General features: G+C 38.7%; 1 protein-coding gene and 1 pseudogene across 1 annotated transcript in view; one reads left to right on the top strand and one right to left on the bottom strand.

Annotated features, from left to right (window-relative positions):
• Window positions 1–9,951, bottom strand: part of PACRGL (parkin coregulated like) — a 47,007-nt gene extending 37,056 nt beyond the window's left edge. The window contains exons 1-2 of the mRNA XM_037829503.1: window positions 9,864–9,951; window positions 302–363 (exon numbers count right to left, since the gene is read on the bottom strand). The gene's annotated coding sequence lies outside the window, so the exon portion shown is untranslated. The remainder of the gene's footprint in view (window positions 1–301; window positions 364–9,863) is intronic.
• Window positions 9,952–13,669: 3,718 nt separating this feature from the next.
• LOC119528559 lies at window positions 13,670–15,863 on the top strand (annotated as a pseudogene).
• Window positions 15,864–21,260: the final 5,397 nt, after the last annotated feature.

Here is a 21,260-nt window from a genome sequence, read left to right as displayed (position 1 = left end):
AAACCCGATTATGTCATATTTATGAAGAATTCACTGACTCCTACTCAAGAAGCAGCTTCTCCACCAGGCTGAGTTTCTTTAGGATAAGGACTGTGTCTTTTTCAGTTTTTGTTGTTGTTGTTGTTGTTTGTTTTGTTTTGTTTTCCTGTTGCTTCTAGCACAGTATTTTGAGTACTTGGGAAATGCTCTTAGAATGAATAAAATGAATGGTTGGATTCTATCTGTATCTAATTTTCTAATGTTCTGTGAACCTTGCATACAAATTTATTTTGACTTTCAAATTGTATTATAATAGAGTTACCTGTCTTCTCCACTGGACTGAAACTGTCTTGGTCATTTTTCATCCCAATGCATGCTCAACTCCTGTTTAAAGAGAAGAAAAATAAATAAAAGAAAGCATCCTACATCTTCAACAACTCTCTCCTTATAATTTCTCCAGCTTCTCAAAGACCTTATACTTCCTTGCCACCTTCCCTATTCCTATCTTCAGTGTCAGACTCAGCAGCACCCAGCTTATGGCCTTTCAGCCCCTCTGTCTGGGACTGTAAGAATGATTTGTATTCAGGATTGTGGAGAAATGATGTGTACATGTTCTGGAGTTAGACTAGCTGGTTTGGAAACCTAGCTCCACTCCACCACTTTTCAACTATAAGCCTTTGTCAAAGTCACTTAATCTCTGTAAGTCTCAATTTCCTCATGATCATAGGATTCTTTGAGACTTAAGAGTGCAAGTAAACTGCCTAGTACATATGAACTACTCAAGTATTATCTAATACTATTATGCAGGTGAAAGTTAAGATTAATAGGGAGAACACTGTAAGTTGCAGAAGTCCGAAGCTGTGCTATGGCATGTGGGATCGTAAGACAAGGATTTTTCAGTTCTTTTTAATAACTACACTTTCCTGTGGGAGCCTGCTCTAACCATAATTGTCAGCCTCTCCTAAATTTTCTGTCTTCATCTTAGAAAATAGACTCGTTGGCATTGAAACTTGGTCATGGCATCATGCAATAAGTGGTGGATGCTTTTCTTACATATGCTAGTTTGAGGAGCTTGTGAGATATCGAGGTGAGTAGACCAGCAGATAGTTAGTTATGCCCATCTGCAGTGTAGTAAAGAGGTCTGGGATAGAGCTGAGGATTTTGGAATCAGCATCTAGATGGTAACCAAGGCTATAGGAGTAGATGAAGTCCTCCACGGAGCATGCAGACTATGAGGAGAGTATGAGGAACAGAATGCTGATTGTGGATGTCTGTCTTCTAATCCATCTGTCATCTAATGTTTAATACTCTATTCAGGGGGAGATGAGGACGAGGGAGTGTAGATTGGCCTATGTGTATAGCAATGTGGTGGATGATTCTGAAAAGACAGAATGGGCCATTTTCTTTCCTTTGCCCCTACATGTCCACTCACCACCCTTCTCTACCCTGATGTCTGCTCTGTGATGCTGATCAGTGTAGACTGTATCAGCATGCCCTCTGGCTTCTGTTTCTTCCTAATGGGGAAACCTAAAAGGGCATTGGAGAAAGGGGAAGAGAGAGTCACAGTATTCCTTCCTCTGCTTCCATCCCTAGGAGGTTCCCTAGGGCTGGCCAAGTCTCTAAAACTGAAAGTCATAGTTCCTTTCTAAATAGCCAACTCCAGGGCTAGAGGTGTAAAATCTCAGCCCTGGATTACTGCACTGTCCATCTGATACTCTTATGCCTTTATAAATGCTCCCTTTGTAAATAAAACCTCCCCAATTTCTCCTATTTTAATGGGTCATTACAATTATACACATTATGAATTAGGTAATAAATCTAGCCAAAGCTTAACACTCAAGATATTTTTCCCACTGTTTTGATTTCTACTTTACTTAAGAAAGTTTATTTTATATATTTAGTTAATAAGTTGGTGAATTGTTTTATTATGTTTGTTAAGTCAAAAAGCATTTTAAAGAAAATTTCAGAGAAATTTATGGCTGGGCCTTAATTACTTAAAGAAAATCTCTTCCCTTTTGTACAAATTACAGACCCACTAATTCTTCCCAGTGATGATTCTCAAATCCATCAGAAAATGAGATTCAGGACATTTTCTATGTAATTTTCAGGATGCCCTGTCAGGAAATGCTAGAGGTAATCATAAAATCATTGACTGCCCACTTACACAAATCAAAAATTAAGTGGTGAGTAATTAGTCAGGTGAAAGCAAGTAAGAGCAGCGGAAATGAGCATATAGGGCAGTGTAGTTCAATAGAAATATAATGTGACATATAAAAAGAAACAGGTAAAATTAATTTTGTTAGTATCTTTTACTTAACCCAACATATCCCAAATATTATCAATTCAGCAGGTAATAAATATAAAAATTATTTGGTGATATTTTACATTCTTGTTATCATGCTATCTTTAAAATCTGATGTTTATGTTACACTCACAGAACATTCAATTTAGACTAACCTGATTTTGAGTGCTCAAAAGCCACATGTGGCTAGTGGCTACCATATTGGGGTGTATGTAGATAGAGCTATGACCTCAGATAGGTTAATACAGAACCAAGTAAATATATCAAAGAGTATACCCTCCATATAAAACTCATTATTAGATGGTGGAAGATCTGTCCAAAATGTAGAAGGGAAACTAATGATTTAGATATGAATCTCTGGCCACAGAATCAGTGCAAATAACAACTTCCTTTATGATTCATAGTTGAATTTAATTTATTCTACAAATTCCTTATCCGGCAATGGATAAAACATGATTTTCCTCTCCTTGGAATGGTGTCATTTCTTGGTGGGGTGAGGTATCTGGTCTTTATTGTTGTTATCTGCCTGCTCTGACATCTGCTGAGATGTACTTTAAACTTTCTAATTAAAGTCATCTATTCTCTATCCATGCAGATTGCTCATGTTTGTCTCTCATTCCAGGTTTTCACTCATAGGTAATGCTGTTCTCTTCTTAAATACCCAGGAAGTATTCAGTTCTCCCAATCCATAGTCAAAGAAACCCACCTATTCCTTGTGCCACTGTGGAGGCCATGGAACTTTTGTGAGGTTGCCTCATGGTCATTTTTCTTGACCCCATGTGGTGTACCTTCTGATCCTGCACCATGCTAGGTTCAGGGATATCTAGACTCTTATTAGCTCTGGGCCACTACTAATGGGTGGAGGATGTTAGGGAAATCACAGACACCTACGAAGCAACCATTGCCCAGACCTCATCTTCCCCCACTCCTTTTCTATTACATGTCATTCCACAATGTGGAGGAGATGCTAAACCTAATGAAAAGGCCCAGACAGACCTTAAGCCCAGAACCAGGAACAAGCAGCCCCAGGTGCTTATCAGAACACAAATTCTCAGTGGTAGGCCTCCTTCCCCACAAGGTGTAAAAAACCACACAGTATAGATTGTTCTGTCTACAAAGTAGGGTGTGCAAAGTTGTCATCCACCAACCCCAACCCAGAGCAGTTTTCAGCCACCCCAGAAGACTGGCCTGATGGGACTTCTTCCTCTGCTCTTTTGGAATCTGTGTAGTGTAAGTGACAAGGAGATTGTTTGTCCTTTCTGCACTCTGTATTCTGTGGAAGTAATGAAGAGATGATTTGCTGAAAGTTTCTGTTGTGCCCTGAACCTGTGTTCCCAGGATGTTCCATTGTAGCGACTTGCTCCTCTGGGGATGGAGGATGGGGAAAACGGCACATTTTCTCTTTGTTCTGGGCCTTGACTGCATGATGGCATAATCTTCCAAATATTTGATATAATGGCTAGCACTGGACCTTTTGAAACTCCAAAGCCAAGAATTTGACTCTTGTTACCAGTACCCTTTTAGGATGACATACTATTTCTGAGGCAGTAAATATAAAATACTTCAGCTGAAGTCTGGATGGGAGAAGCATCGTGGCATATCAGGAAATATTATTTTTACAGAAACATTTTTAGGACATTAGTTAATAACCTATTTCCTATTTCAGGATTTTTTTTTCATAGGATGATTTTTAATTCTGAGGGTTCAGTTGGAATACATAGATACCATTTAAAGAGTGTTCCATGCCAGTGAGCACAAGTATAGCCTGTTAGGTGGAGGGTTAGAGATAGATAAGAAGAAAGGAAAGGGGTTTCTTGTAATAACTATTAGAAAGTAGAACATTAATGACATTTAAGTCAGTTCATTAAGTCCTAGGTAATTCATTATTGTTCTGCTGATCTCGGGTTAATCAGTCATCTTACATGAAGTCATTTGCAACAGGATTTTTAAAAAAATGAAAAACTTTGACTTAGTTTCTCGGTATACTCTGATAGGTATCTGTAGTGATGAATTCAGATTATGATGGAAAACCTGTTAACATGATTTCATTCCCTGTAACATTAATAGTTAAGAGTATCTTGTATAGTTCTTTGCTGAGAAAGTCAGTTGGTTTGTTTGATTTTTAAGTTCTGTTTTTTTTTGTTTATGTTTTTGTTTTTGTTTTTTTAGTCCCAGAACTCTTCATTTCTGATCTGTAACTTATAGAGGGACCCTTATGTCCTTGCCATTCACAGTGTGCTTCTCAGCTGAGCATGGCCATCGTCATCACCCCTGGGAGCCTGTAAGAAATGCAGAATCTCAGGCAATGCGTGTGGTGTTGAAGCTGTACATACCCCAGAAAAACAGGTTCTTAAGTCGAATCCATTTCTGTGTATGTAAAGTAAGTAGGACCTTTTGATGAGGTTACTTCAGTTAAGGTGTGACCCACCTCATTCAGGATGGGACTTAATCCTGTTACTGGAATCCTTTAAAAATAGAATGAATACAGACAGAAGAAAACCATGGAAGTAAGAAGCTGAAATCAACGAGACCCAGAAGAGAAGGCAGAGACCAGCAGACACTGCCACGTGCCTTGCCATGTGGCAGAGGAGCCTAGGACTGCCTACAGCCAGTGTTCTGGAAGAAAGCATTGCCTGGATGATACCTTGATTTGGACATTTTCCTGGACTTTAATGTAAGCAAATAAATTCCCATTGTTTAAGCCAAATCATTTTACGGTATTTGCTTGGAGCAGCCTAGGAAACTAAAACACTATCCCAGACCTGCTGAATCAGAATCTGCATTTTAACAAGATTCCCCAGATGATGAAATGTACTTTATAGCTTGAGAGGCACTGATTTAGGCATGGTGAAGAAAAAGCAGAATCTATCATTTGAGAATAAAGAGTGGAGGTTTCTTTTGAAATTATTATAAAAACCCCATATCAGAATGAAGGAGAGTGGAATTCCCTATTGAGGTATAATGCATAATAATGTCATAGTGGTTTCTCAAAGATTTCACTGAGTGTAAGAATCTTTTTGGACATTTGGGCATTGAAAAGCCTTCAGGGCCTTCTAAGTCATCTTATAAGTGTATGTTATGTTTGTCTTCAGTTGAAAAGTTACATTAAACCTAGAAACAAAATATTGCTTTGGGAAAAAACAAATCAATTTGTCATTAGGAATGCCAGTCTTTGCATGTGAACATAAGCAAGCTTGTATCCAAAGTGAGTCACACAATTGCTGAAACATTTGCATTGGCAACACTTTGTAATTACATGTATATAATTACCCAGGAAGGTTGAGATTCTCTATTTATTTTGTTAACTCTTCTCATATTGTGAGATTCATAAAAAGGACAGCTCTTAGTACAGTGTTAAGCTAATTAAAAATCTGGAGATGCAAAAATTTTTTTCTAGCATTCTTGCCTCCTAACATAAGGGAGCAAATCTTTGGTGTTGCCCAGAGCTGTCAAGGAAACCCCCAAAATAGGTTAGGTGTAAAATGCACACTTAGAGTGTTTTTATTCTGAATCTGGAGTCTGAATTTTGCAAAGGAAATATGAAATATTAAAAAGAATTATCAAAAAGACAAGATGTAAGCAAAATTTATAAATATGTAAATATAGAAATAATTGCAGGCTTGTTTCAGAAAGATATTTAACATTAACACAGCAACAAGTAACGATAATTATTAAGACCTCTAACCTTTCCAAAAGGAGGGCTTTGTTAAAATAAGTTTAAAATCATGAAAAAAATAAAACAAAAGTTAATAAGCACTTGAGTGAGTGATGTAAAAATCATAAACAGGCAAAATACACAAAAGGCATAAAATAATTTTTGCTATTTCTTCTTAGAAGCAGACACTACATTCAAAGTGTTTTGCATACTAAAGTACCCAATAAATGATTGTTGCTTTAACTAACTGATAGTTTCATCAGGAAAGAAAATAAAAAGCATGCTTGCTGTGGGAAATCAAATTGTGCACCCCAGTTTGGACATGTTTTTGATCTTGGTCACCTTCTGGTGAGGGTGGGCCCATTGTAAATGTGATCTCTCAAAGGTATGACCCAGCTAAAAGGGGTCAGTATTAATCTGGATTATTAGATTCCTTTATAAGCAGAATGAAATTCAGACATTGAAAGAGGAGGCCATAGGATGAAGCCAGAAGTAATCAGTGCGGGACACTGATTACGTGCTTCAACTTGGCGGGCCTGGGCTTGGGGACCTGATCAGCCCCTGGGGAGGGTGGTGGGCACGGGCGACAGCGCCCTCCGCAGCCCCCCGGGCCTGGGAAAGTGAGGCCGGAGGCAGGCCCCATTTCCTCACCCAAAATACCACTGTTAGGGGAGGCTTGCCGGAGGGAACCGCCTTTTCCCCACCCCCTTATCTTGCCCGGACACTCCCCATTGCCAGTGCAACTCCCATTACCACCAGTGCGCATACATTGTTGCCAGACACCGTTACCGGAGCAACTCTCGCCCCTTTTCAATCAACCTCCGCGCCCTCTCAGAACCAATCCAAGCCTTTAACCTCTACAGCTACCCCGCCCTCTAAACGCCCGATATAAGCTTGTACTCTCCCCTAATAAACTCTCTCTTGGTTTCTTCACCCTAAAAAGAAACGTGTCCCGCCTGTTCCTTTCTCGCCGCCCTCCATACTTTGCACGCCACCCCGCCGGGGACCTGGCCAAGTCCCCCGCCTCGCCCTCGCCTCCGGGAAAGAGCCCCCGCCGCCGGTACCCTCCAAGCAATCCTGAGAGCCTAGGATTTAGCAACCGGCTGCCACCCCCCCCCCCCCGATGAATCAACTGCGACCGCACAGAATGAAATTCAGACATTGAAAGAGGAGGCCATAGGATGAAGCCAGAAGTCAGTGAAACCTGAAGAGAAAGGAGAAGACATAGCTATGTGCATTGCTCTGTAACAGAAAAGCCAAGGATCAAGAGTCACCTGCAGCCAGCCCCAGAATGCCAAAATCTTCTGGGAGAAACCATCATCTTGCTGACCCTTTGATTTTGTGCTTCTCCTAGCCTCAAAACTGTGAGCCAATAAATTCCTCTTATTTAAACGAACCCATTGTATGATATTTGTTTTAGCAGCCAGGAACTCACTTAGCTATGGGATCATTTCTTGAAGCTGGTTGAACAGATGGCAGTCTCTGCCTTCTTGTGGAGCATATTGAAATGGCAATGTCCTGAAACCACCCTCATTATATTGCTGTTGTGACAAATTACCACAAACTTCAAGGCTCAAAACAACACAAATTTATTATGTTACATTTCTGCAGATCAAAAGTCCAACACAGGGTCACAAGGCTAAAACCAATGTGTAGGGCTAGGCTGTGTTCCTTTCTAGGGGCTTTTAGAGATTTGTTCGGGTTGCTGGCAGAATTTGGTTCCTTATAGTGGTAGGAACTGGCTGGCTTTGAGATGAGGGCCTTTCCCAGCTTCTAGAGGCTACCACATTCCCTTCCAGGGGCTGAGGAGCTACTCCATCTTCAAAGCCAGCAGCAGTGGGTCGAGTCTCCATCATGCTTTCAATTTCTCCTGCTGTCATTGCCATTCTCTGACTTCACTCTTCTGCCTTCCTCTTCTATTTTTAAGGATTAATGAGGTTTGATTTGGTCCACCTGGATAATCCAAGATACTCTTCCCACTTCAAGGTCCCTAACCTTAATCACATCTGCAAAGTCCTTTTTGCCATGTAAAATAACTTGTTCATAAGTTCCAGGGATTAAGGTATGGGCATCTTGGGGTGCCATTATTCTGCCTACTACACATGCAGTTGGACAGATGATTTTACCCCTTCCTGTGATAGGTGAAGAAGTAGAAGTAATGGTTTTTCACTGGAGAAAATAGTGAAAATAGTGGACTTAGTGACTGGGGAAGGGGCCTGAGGAGGCTTCTGAGAGGCTGGTTATGTTCTGTTTCAAGATCTGGATGCTAGTTACATGAGCTCATTCATTTTGTGAAAATTCAAAAGTGGAATATTTATGATTTGGGTAGTTTTCTATGTTTGTTTTATGCAGTAAAAAGTTTAAGAATTCAAAGCAACTACTCAAAATATTTGCTTAATTGATATGTGGTTTCTCACAGGGTTGCTTTAAAAAAAATAGACTTCAAACATGTCTTTTCATTAAAGCAAATAACAAGTGACCAAGTTTTATTAAGTACAATTCATTTTCAGACATTGACCTTTGAGTAATCAGTGACCAAATAATGTAATAGATGAATGTAAATAGAATTTTTGAGAATGACAAACCCATAAAGGCAATTTTTAATTTTTGTTTTTAAAGGGCAGAATCCTTTCCAGGTCAGAAACTAACACAAATGTTCTGAACATAGCAAGACAAATTAAAGAATGCCACTAATGAGCTAATGAGAGACAGATATGTCTCAAATAATTATAATTCATTGACATAAATATTTCAATAGAAGTATAGGTAAAATACACTGGGAACCCCAAAAAGGGACAAATTAATTTTGTTTTAAGGGTAATGAGAGGAACAGTCATAGAAAGCTATGTTGTTCATTTCGAACTAAACCTTGAAGGACAAATTGGAGTTTCAGATAAAGGAAAGTCAGAAAAGTTTAGTTGGAGGATTGAAGATAGACATCTAATTTTGACCATTTAAAACACCTCAAAAATTGTAAATGGATATTTTTAAAATACTCCACCCCCCACCTTCGCCCCCATCCAAAAAAATGCATAACTCCACAAGGTTAGGGACATCAAGGGACAAGTCAACAGCAGCAACACAATTTTGGTAGTGGAACCCTGATTACTGATTTGGCAGAATGCAGAAAGACAAATCCCAAACCTTATGAGTAGGCTAAGAACACACTGATTTTACACTGCTAAATGTCCAAAAAAATGCCCAGTAGCTTGTAGCACTGGAGGCAAACTTGCACACATAAGGAGGACTAAAACAAAAGCTCTTGGAGAAGTTAAAATCTAGATCCAGTTACCCCAATCCTAAACCATTTCTGGGTGATTTCTCTCCTACTCAGGAAGACTAAAAGTTTATTCTTTGGTGAGGGTAAAAGAGAGGATCTCTGTACTGACTGACAAGGGGCAGAGCTAGGGGTATGGCTACTGAAAATAGGAGAATTGGCAGACTCTCTGCCTCCCAAAACTGAATGCAGCAATTTTTAGCTCTCTCCCTGAACTTGTGCCCAAAAAGGTGGCAGCAAGTCTGGTTCTCCCTAGTCTGAAAACTAATTAGTCCAAGAGGAAATACAATTAAAGCAATACCCATCAAGCAGCTTGACAGGGAAACTTGAAGTTGACAAAACTTTCCCCCACACTTAGAGCTCCCAAACCTTTTTGTTTCTTTACAGACTCATGAACAGCTCCAAAGACTCTGCTCAGTTTATTTTTCTCCTGGGAACCTTTATCTAATTGTTACGATATTGGACTAGCCTTCCCATCCTAGGTTTGTGCTATGTTTAGGAAAATACACCTGGAGGTAAAATTCTAAAGAAACAAGAATGAAAATAAATCGTAAACCATGAGAATTTTACTGGAATAGTCTATGTTGCAGAAACAAATTAAACCCCAATTCTTAGTGGCATCACAAAATGAAAGTTTATTTTTCACTCACATATAATCTCATATAAGCCAGGAGGTCATCTTCCATTCTGTAGCTACACATGTGAAACAAGTGGCGTCTCAAAGGTTGGGACAGCAGGTGAACAGGAGAATAGAGGAGACAAACCAGCTCTTAACTGCCTCAACCCGGAAGCAAAATACCTCGCTTTTATCTCTTATACATTGGCCAGAGCTAGTCACATGGCTCCAATCTAACTGTACAAGAGGCTGGGAAATGGATATTTGGTGAGCTGATTGGACCAGGAGAGAGCATGTGACTCATGGCCACATAGTCCAGTCAGGTTGCTCCCTATTGACTTGAACTAAGAAATGTAAAGAATGTGGCCAGTAAGAACATGTTGGGTGTTTGTATGCAGAGGTCAGAAAAACGTGAGACCTGCAGTAATCTTATGTCAAGTCCATGCTGTTAGGAAGGCAGTGAAAACATGGAGTTGAGCAATATGTAAACTTTTGCATATTGCTCAACTGTACAATACACATTCACAACTTCTTCCTTACTAACAGAATCCCAATTTGCTCTGGGCAGCAATGTGGCTATAAAACACAATGAAATATAAATATTTACCAATTTTCATGGTTGCTGATGGTACCATGTGACACGGTTCTGGGCAAATGATCATAGATGTATGTCTGCCACAGATTTAAGGAAAGTTGTGCTTTCTTGATATAAGTGCTACTCTTTTTCCTTATTGTTTCCTTCTTTATCCTTCCTAAAATGCAAAAGTAAATCTGGGCAAAAAAAAAAAAAAATAGAGAGAAGCCATATGTTAAGGATGTTAGATCAGAAAGAGGAGCCTGGGACACTTGGCACTTGGATATCATTGAACTAGCTTTGGAATGTAATGCAATTAACATAAATTCATATAATATGAGATATATAAGGTGACTAAATTTCAGTGCTTTAGTTTCCATCAAATTCAACTAAACTCAGTCCTTGAATAATTAAGCTAGATTGTACAAGAAAGAATCCTCTATGGAGGCAGGCTTGAAATATAAACTGGAATTTGTTTTTTAATTTTAAGGTCCAGGATGAAATGGTATTTGGGCAGACAAACCCTAAGGCAGCCTCATGATTCCTGCCCCTAGTATCCATGCCTTTGTGTAATTCCCTCCCTTTGAATGTAGGTGGGACCAGTGACCTGCTTCTAATCAATAGAATATGGCAAAGTGATGGGTGATGGGATGTCACTCCTGTGATTATGTTACATTATATGGCAGATGTCAAAGGATTTTGAAGATGTCATTAAGGCTTCTAATCAGTTGATTTTAAGCAAAAGGAGACATACAGGGTGGGACTGACCTAATCAGGTAAGCTTATTATAAAAAGGTCTATGGACAATCATAAAAAACACAGGTCTGATCAAGGTGGCAGGTGAGATGCTCCGGGGTACCATTCCCCCTCCAGAAGCTTTAAACAAGCAAAAACTGGCAGCTTGTCTTTCTCAGAGCTCTGGAAAACAGTTAAAGGGATGCAGTAACTGGGCAAGTGCCAAATCAAGATAAAGACAAATAAAAATGGGAGGAAAACCTCCTGGCTGCCTGCAGGCCCTCACCCCATCCCTCTCAGTCTCAGTGTGGATCTGGCCTGTGGTCCCAGACAGGCCCTTCAACCTGGTTCTGGAGTAAGCAGAGTAAGCATTGTATTGATACTCCATTTATCCAGTGTATGGACAGATGAATAAGAAGAGGGTGCATGCATGTGCCAGTTCGTCTGGTGGCAGCCTTAACCAGGACACTCATTCCAGGCTTGTCATCCCAGAACTTGCTCTACACATAGAGGTGGTTCTCAGGCCAACTAGAGCACTGAAGGAGAATGGTCCAATCACAGCTTCCTGAGACAAAGGATTGCTGGCTTTGGGACATACAGTGTAGCACCCAAGACTGACAGGAAAGACTATTTCCTAGGGGAAAAGGGACATTCAGATTTGTGTAAATTAGGAATTCCTAGCACTATGTGTGCATGCCTGTGCCGGTTTGAATGCATTATGTCCCCCAGAAAAAGCCATATTCTTTGATGCAATCTTGTGGGGCAGACATAATAGTGGGGATTAAGTTGGAACGTTTGGATTAGGTTGTTTGCATGGAGATGTGCCCCACCCAACTGTAGACGATAACTGATGGGCTGTTTCCATGGATGTGTGGCCCCACCCATTCAGGGTGGGCCTTGATCAGTGGAGCCATATAAATGAACTGACTCAAAGAGAAGGAACTCAGTGCAGCTATGAGTGATGTTCTGAAGAGGAGCAAGCTTGCTAGAGAGGAACGTCCTGGGAGAAAGCCATTTTGAAACCAGAACTTTGGAGCAGACGCCAGCCACGTGCCTTTCCAGCTAACAGAGGTTTTCCGGATGCCATTGGCCATCCGCCAGTGAAGGTACCCGATTACTGATGTGTTACCTTGGACACTTTATGGCCTTAAGACTGTAACTGTGTAGCCAAATAAACCCCCTTTTTATAAAAGCCAGTCCATCTCTGGTGTTTTGCATTCCGCAGCATTAGCAAACTAAAACAATGCCCAAGACAAGATATGTGCTCAGGAAAGTTTGAGAAGGACCATTGGGCTGTTTTTTAGACTCAGTCTTAGGCAGTCTAAGCTCAGAAGGAGAGCACTCCCACAGGGTAATGTGCAAAGACTGGGAGGGGTATTTATTTTGTTTTGTTTTATTTTATTTTATTTTGTTTTGTTTTGTTTTGTTTTATCTTATTTATCTCATCTTATTTTCTCTTATTTTATTTTATCTTATTTTTCTTGTTGTTAGATCCTAGCCTTCAAGGAAATCTCCCTAGCTTAATCAGTCAGAGATTGAGTTTGGATGAAATCTCTATTGTAACAGTCACTAGATACAAGCTTAAGGAACAGACACCTCAGTGACTCAATTCTATAGATAATACATTAAAATATTAAAAATCCCAGTGTGCAGAAACAGATTACAAGGCATGCAAAGAAACAGGATATAATGGCTCATTCAAAGGAGCAAGATAAAGCATTAGAAACCATCAATGTAAAGACAAGACTCTGGATATACCAGACAGAAATATTTTTTAAAATGTGTTAAATATGTTGAAGAAGATAAAGAAAAACAAGGACAAAGAATTAAAGGAAATCAGTTGAACAAAAAGAATTTCAGTAAAGAGATAGAAATAATTAAAAGGAACCAAACATTGCTGAAGATCACAATAACATAAATAAAAAGTTGCCTAGAGGGGTTCTACAGCAGATTGGAGTTTACAACACAAATAATCAGTGAACTTGAAGATAAGACAATTGAAATTATTCAGACTGAGGATAGAAAGAAGAAAAGTGAACAGAGCCTAAGAGAACTATAGGACACCATCAAGCATCCTTATATGTATACTATGGAAGTCCCAGAAAGAGGAACGAAAGAAAGGGACAGAAAGGATATTCAATAGAATAATGGCTGAAAACTTTCCAAATTTAAAGAAAGACATAAAAAAACATGTCCAAGAAGCTCAATAAATTGCAAATAGGGTAAACTCAAATAGACCCACACTGAGACACATTATAATCAAACTGTCAAATGCCAAAGACACAGAATTCACAGAGCCACAAGAGAGAAGCAATGCATCATGTACAAGGGATTAGTGCTGATTTCTCATCAGAAACCAGCAAGAAGACAGTGGGATAACATATTTCAGTTTTCACAGAGTTGAAGGCTAGGCAGTGCCATCCATGTCTCTCGGTGTGGGTTCCCCAGGATGGCTGAGGGTAAGCTGGCCAGGGCTGCAGCAGTGAGCCAGCAGTCTGTGGCTCCCATGCTGTAGGCCAGAGCCTATCCAGCTATCAATGAGTGAGCTGTCCCAAGCTGTGCACACAAACATCTGTGCACCAGGCATGGCTGGAGCAAGATCCTACCCAACAGCCCCACACTCAACATGCACTTGGTCCATAGCCACAGCTTGCAGGACAGCATAGTAAATCCAATGATAAGTCCAACTGAAGGATGCCCCAGAGGCCCTGACAGACTGTTTTCTCAATTTTGTCTTGTTAAAAAAAAAAAAAAAAAAAAACACTTTATGACAATGTATGCTGCAAAAAAGCATAAATATACAAAGTGCAGCAATCCATATGGTACTGAATGAAACTTGAAAAGACATGCAGAGGACTATGGCAAGACCTTCCAGTGCACATGTGACTGTCCTTATTCTAACAAAACTAACTTGCAGTCACACATCTACCAAACTGGCCATGAGATCCCAGCTGAGCACAGGAATCTACCTAGTAAGAAAAGGAAAATGGAGAATTCCATGCACAGAAGTTGTCAAATAAGTCCTTTGAATCATTGATCAATAAACCACCCCCTAGAACAGACACTCGGGAACTAGAAACTTTGGAAATCAAGCTTGCAGCTTCCTTTGATGACCCTTGCAGCTCCAATGCCAGAAACTGACTCTTATGATACCTCCAAGATAGCCTCTGAAGTTGCTTTTACCAAAGCCCAAATTGACTTTGGTTAAACTACTTGTAATGCACTTTTCTCCTGTTCCTGCCTTTGTAATTGTGGCTGACTCCTCAGCCCAGCCCGTGGTAGTGGGTGTTCACCATCACAGGGCTCTGCCACAGGTGCCCTTCTCTTACTTCCCTGGTCAATAGGAACCCTAATCCTTAGCCTAGATTCAGAGGCTTGCTATCATAGGAGAGCATACTTCTCTCAAAACTTATGAATCCTATTGCTATTGAGCCAATTAGCACAGGTGTTCAAGTGAACTTGGGTAAAAGTCTACCTAATACTCCACAACATCTAGGGAACTCATGCCAAAAGAACAGCATTTCTTCATTCAATGTGCTGACAGATCTGTCTCATGCCTCCCAAAGCCTTATACCTGCTGCCCAGTGGACTTCCTCAGGTTCTTCTGTATTGTCTTGTTCTCATATTGATTTGACATTTGATCCTAAAGTTTCACTCCTCATGAGTGTTCAGAGTCAAACACTGTTGACTAGTCTAAGATAACTTCATCTGTAACTGCTCAGACTGATGCTTTTATAGATGCTTGTTTCCAGTCAGGTGGGCTCTCCAGAGAAACTCAAACCAGTGGAGTGCAGAGTTTGACAGATGGCCAAGTACACAATGGCCAGACTGTAATTTGTGGAGACATTTTAGAGAATGTCCATCCATCATACAGTATTTCTACAGACAACATTATAAGCAACAGTTTATTAGCAGAAACTATAACTCATGATTTGTTACCTCAGAATAACTCCGAGACACTAAATCAAAATATTGAGAAATCTGCACCAATTATAAACTCCAGTGCACAGAATAATATGCTTCCTTCATAAAACATGATGGATTATCAGACCCAAACCATAGATTTATTAAGTGATTTAGAAACATCTTGTCAAGTTACCAACCTGGTTAGACATAGGATAATTGTAGTATTTTGTCTGATGTGAGTACTGGACCTGACACACAGTCCTGTCTGGCTCAACTGAGAAGCCTGGAAGAGATTTTGATATTGAGGAGTTGTTTTCAGCCTCAAATATCCAAACCCAAACTGAAGAGAGTGAGTGTAGCAACATGAACACTGAACAAGTCTTATAATCTCCAGAGTCCCAAACTGACTTTTTATTTGCAGACACCTGTGCTCATTCCTACAGTTGTAGGAGTAATTCTAACTTCACTTAAACTTCTTTTTAGACAGTAGCCCTCACCTGCCTCCAGGCAATATTCTGAAACACTCCAGCTTTTCCTTGAGTACTGGTTCATCTGACACAGAAACCCAAAGAAAACCGATTTCCACTGCTAAAAAATATACCTGCTCTAGAAAGCAAATTTCACTTGGACAGTACAGAAATACATACAATGAATTCTGGTTTGGAAACACTGGGGAACTTTTTCTTCACAAACAATAAACCTCAAACAGCAATGGATGACTTTCTTCTGAACTATTTGTCCTGGAACATGATGAAGTGTTATTTCAGTTCTGTAGAAAGTCAGACACGTGTGATACCACACCCAGTGTCCAACTTCTAAAAGTGAAGTCCATTTGTGGGACTGATTCACAATTTTCATCTGGATTTAGAAAATAGGGAATAGATAAAACAGTATTATCTATTGAACATAGTTGATTATGTAATTGCTTAGATTTTTTTTGTGGTTCTTTGCCTTTTGTTCCTATAAACAAGAGATTTGGGTATAAATGTGAGTGGATTATAAAGTGTTAAGACACTGATCTTAAAAAAAGTACCACATGGTCATCTCAATTGATGCAAAAAAGGCAGTTGATGAAATCAAGAATGATTTCTTGTTAAATACACTCGGAAAATTAGGAGTAGGATGGAACTTCCTCAATGTGATAAAAGATTACATATGAAAACTCAGAGCTAACATCATGCTCAATTTTTGTGAAAGACTGAAAAATTTCTCCCTAACATCAGGAACAAGACAAGGATGCCTGCTTTTGCCACTGCTGTTCATCATCATATTGGAAGTTCTAGGCATAACAATTAGGCAAGAATAAAGCAAAAGGCATCCAAGTTGGAAAGGAAGAAGTAAAGCTATCCCTATTCACAAATGATATGATTCTATATATAGAAAACCCAAAAGAACCCACAAGAAAGCAACTAGAGAAGAATTAAGCAAGGTGGCAGGTTACAAGATCAACACACAAATAACAATGTTTCTATAGAGCAGCAATGAATAATCCAAAAAAGAAATCAAGAAAACAATTCTATTTCCCATAGCAACTAGAAGAATAAAATATCTAGGAATATGTTATACAAGGATGTAAAGAACTTGTACCTGGAGAATTACAAATCATCACTGAAAGAAATTTAAAAAGACCTTAATAAATGGAAAGATATTTTGTGGTCATGGATTGGAAGACTAAATAGTGTTAAGATGTCAATGTTACCAAAGTGATTTATAGATCCCGTATTATCTCAATCAAAATTCCAACAGCCTTCTTTATAGAAATGGAAAAGCTAATCATCAACTCATTTGGAAGGGCAAAGGGATCTGAATAGCCTAGCTAGAGCAGTTAGGACAAATAAAAGGCATCCAAATTAGAAGGGAAGAAGTAAAACTTTCACTATTTGCAGATGACATGATTCTACATATAGCAAGTCCCAAAAAATCTACATCAAAGCTGCTAGGGCCAATAAATGAGTTCAGCAAAGTGGCAGAATAAAAGATCAACATGCAAAAATCAGAAGAGTGTATGTAAACAAGCAACGAACAACTGGGGGAAGAAATCAAGAAAGAAATTTCATTCTCAATAGCAACTAAAAGAATCAAATATAGAGGAATAAATCTAACCAAGGATATAAAGGAATTATACACATAAAACTAAAAACATTGCTAAAAGAAATCAAAGAATGCCTAAATAAATGGAAAAACATTTCATGTTTAAGAATTAGAAGACTAAATATCATTAATATGTCAATCCTACCTAAAGAAATTTATAGTTTCAATGCAATACCAATAAAAATTTTTACAACCTTCTTTGCAGAAATGGAGAAGTCAATCATCAAATTTAAATGGAAGTGTAAGAGTCCCTGAATAACTAGAGCCATCTTGAAAAAGAAGAACAAAGTTTCAGGACTTATACTCTCTGATTTCAAAATTCATTACAAAGCTACAGTAATCAAAGCCATGTGGTATTGACATAAGGACAGACATATAGATCAATGGAATAGAATTGAGAGTTCAGAAATAAATCCACACATCTATGGCCAGTTGATTTTTAACAATTTTTTTTTTTGACCAGTTGATTTTTGACAAAGGTGCCAGGTCTGTTCATTAGGGGCAAAGAGTAGACTCTACCACAAATGTTGCTGGGCAAACTGGACATCCACAGGCAAAAGAATGAAAATGTACCCCTACCTCATACTATAATCAAAAATTAACTCAAAATTGATCAATGACCTAAATATAAGAGCTAAAACTCTGAAAATCTTAGAAAAAAACATAGAGAAATGTCTACAAGACCTTGTATTAAGTAGTGAATTCTTAGACTTTACCAAAAGCACAAGGAACAACAGAAAAAACATAAATTGGACTCCATCATGATTAATAACTTTTGGGCATTAGAGGACATTATCAGGAAAGTAAAAAGACAGCCTACAGAATGTAAGAAAATATTTAGAAACCATATATCAGATAAGGGTTTACTATGCAGAATATACAAAGAACTCCTATAGCTCAACAACAAGAAAGAAAATGGCCCAACTAAAAAATAGGAGAATAGACATTACTCCAAAGAAGGTACGCAAATAGCCAATAATCATATGAAAAGATGCTCAATATTGTTACCTTCTAAGGAATTGCAAATCAAAATCACAATGAGCTACCACCTCACACCCACCAGAATGGCTATTATTAAAAAAGTGAACAAAAAACAGCAGAGAATAACAAGTGTTAGGATGTGGAGAAATGAGAACCCTTGAACATTATTGGTGGGAATGTAAGACAGTGCAGTTGCTGGGGGAAACAGTTTGGGAATGGGGAGTTCATACTTAATGGGTGCAAACTTTCCATTGTTGTGATTAAAAATTTTGGTAATGGATGTTGGTGATGATAGCACAACATTGTGAATGTGATTAATGCCACTGCACTGTATGCTTGGGAGTGGTTAAGACAGGAAATTTTATGTTGTTTATATGTTACCATAATTAAAAAGAAAAAAAAGAGACAAAAGAGACAGTGACAATTAAATGCAAATGTAATACATGATCCAGGACCAGATCTAATAATAGAGGAATAAAAATCCCAAAAGGTCATTATTGAACAATTGCTAAAAATCGGAATATAGACTGTATGTTTTATATCGATGTTAAATTTCTTGAACTTGATAACTGCATGTAATGTGGTTGCATACATGAATATCCTTGTTCTTGGGAAATATATGTGGAAGTATTAAGTGTTAAAGGAGCATATGCATAGAACCTACTCTCAAACATTCAGAAAATAGACAGAGATGGATAGATAAACAAGAGAAAGAGAGGGAGAAGAAGAGGTAAATCTGAATATTTGGATAGGAGGTATATTGGAGCTCTCTGTATTGTTTTTTCATTATTTTTGCTACTTTCCTCTAAGTTTGAAAATATTTTAAAATAGTAAAAAGAATAATAATAATAAGAAGAAGACTCCAAGTATCAGAAACTCTCTCTCCGTCTCCATTGATGGATTTGAAGAAGCAGTCTTCCCTGGATTATAGTGTTTTAGTTTCCTAGGCTGCTCAAGCAGATGCCATGTAATGGTTCAACTTAAATAATGGAAATTTATTAGCTTATGGTTGTGAGGCTATAAAAGAAAGTCCCAATCAAGGCATCATCAAGGTGATGCTTTCTTCCTGGCTGCTGGCAATCTGTAGCTCGTCTGTTACAGGGCAAGGCACATGGTAACATCTCCTGGTCCTTCCCTTCTCTTATGGGTTCCATTATTTTCAGCTTCTGGCCGTTCCCTCTGTGGCTTTCTCTCTCTGTCTGAATTGTATTCTCTTATAAAGGACTCCAGCAATAGGATTAACACCCATCCTGATTGAAGTGGGCTACACCTTAACTGACGTAACCTCATCAAATGGTCCTACTTACAATGGATTCACACCCACAGGAATGGATTAACTTTAAGAACATGCTTTTCTGAAGTACATATAGCTTCAAGTCTTCCAATGTAGAGAAGGAGCTTAAAAATGGATCCTTTCCAGAGGCTAGGCCTCCCTATATTTGTGCCTAAGAGTCTCCTCCTGAATGCCTCTTTGTTGATCAGATGTGGCCCTCTCTCTCTGGCTAAGCCAACTTGAAAGGTGAAATCACTGCCCTCCCCCCTACGTGGGATCAGACACCCAGGGGAGTGAATCTCCCTGGCAACGTGGAATATGACTCCCGGGGAGGAATGTAGACCCGGCATCGTGGGACGGAGAACATCTTCTTGACCAAAAGGGGGATGTGAAAGGAAATGAAATAAGCTTCAGTGGCAGAGAGATTCCAAAACGAGCCGAGAGGTCACTCTGGTGGGCACTCTTACGCACACTTTAGACAACCCTTTTTAGGTTCTAAAGAATTGGGGTAGCTGGTGGTGGATACCTGAAACTATCAAACTACAACCCAGAACCCATGAATCTCGAAGACAGATGTATAAAAATGTAGCTTATGAGGAGTGACAATGGGATTGGGAAAGCCATAAGGACCACACTCCACTTTGTCTAGTTTATGGATGGATGAGTAGAAAAATAGGGGAAGGAAACAAACAGACAAAGGTACCCAGTGTTCTTTTTTACTTCAATTGCTCTTTTTCACTCTAATTATTATTCTTGTTATTTTTGTGTGTGTGCTAATGAAGGTGTCAGGGATTGATTTAGGTGATGAATGTACAACTATGTAATGGTACTGTAAACAATCGAAAGTACGATTTGTTTTGTATGACTGCGTGGTATGTGAATATATCTCAATAAAATGATTAAAGAAAAAAAAAATGGATCCTTTCCTAGTTGAGCCTTCAGATGAGTTATCAGCTTGACCATTGAATTGATTTCAGCCTTTGGAGAAGCTGAACAGGGGACTTAGCTAAGCCATGCCAGGATTCCTGGACCACAGAAATTGTAAGATAACAAATGTGCCTTGTGGTTAACCCTCTAAGTTTGTAGTAATTTAATACGTAGCACTAGAAAATGATTTCAAAATTAATACAAATTATTTCCATCCAAAAACACAAGATAGAATGTTCAGGAGAAGTGCAAATGAAAACAATGAGACAAATTTTTATCCCTCAGATCAATTGATCAATTTCCCCCTGGCACTGAGTCATATATAGAGAATAGTGGGTGCTTTTTTTTTTTTGGTTATGTACGTTGCTGCCACCTTTTAAGGAAATTATCAGACTTTATTAAAATAAAAAATATACATAATCCTTAACTTATCAATGCTATTTTAAAGCCTTTTTCATAGCTATAAAAGAATTGGTACATAGGGATATAAGTTGCAGAGTCTATGCGCAGATTAGTTTTTAAAGGCAAAAAAGAAAATAACTTCAGTGTCCATCAATTGGATAATGGTTGGAAATTTAATGAATTTTATGCAACTATAAAAAAGAATGAGAGATGAATGTAGTGACCTTGGCTGGTGTCCATGATCTAATTTAAGAGGAAAGAAATAGGAAGTTGTAGAGTGATACTTTTAGAATGCTCTTCTATTTGTAAATGAAATTTAAACTAAACCAACTAAAATATGTATATATGTATTTACACACACATACATATATATACACACAAATTCTAGATCTATGTATCATTTAGCTGTGTATCTATGTATGTATGTATGTATGTATGTATGTATGTATCTATCTATCTATCTATCTATCTATCTATCTATCTATCTATCTAATCTAGTGCTATGTGTAAGCCTAGGGAAGTGTTTAAATATTGCTTCCTTC

Source organism: Choloepus didactylus, chromosome 3 (assembly GCF_015220235.1).
Source record: "Choloepus didactylus isolate mChoDid1 chromosome 3, mChoDid1.pri, whole genome shotgun sequence".
In the NCBI taxonomy this organism is placed as follows: domain Eukaryota; kingdom Metazoa; phylum Chordata; class Mammalia; order Pilosa; family Megalonychidae; genus Choloepus; species Choloepus didactylus.
Note: the sequence above shows the minus strand (reverse complement) of the source record. Positions and strands in the feature narration are given on the sequence as shown.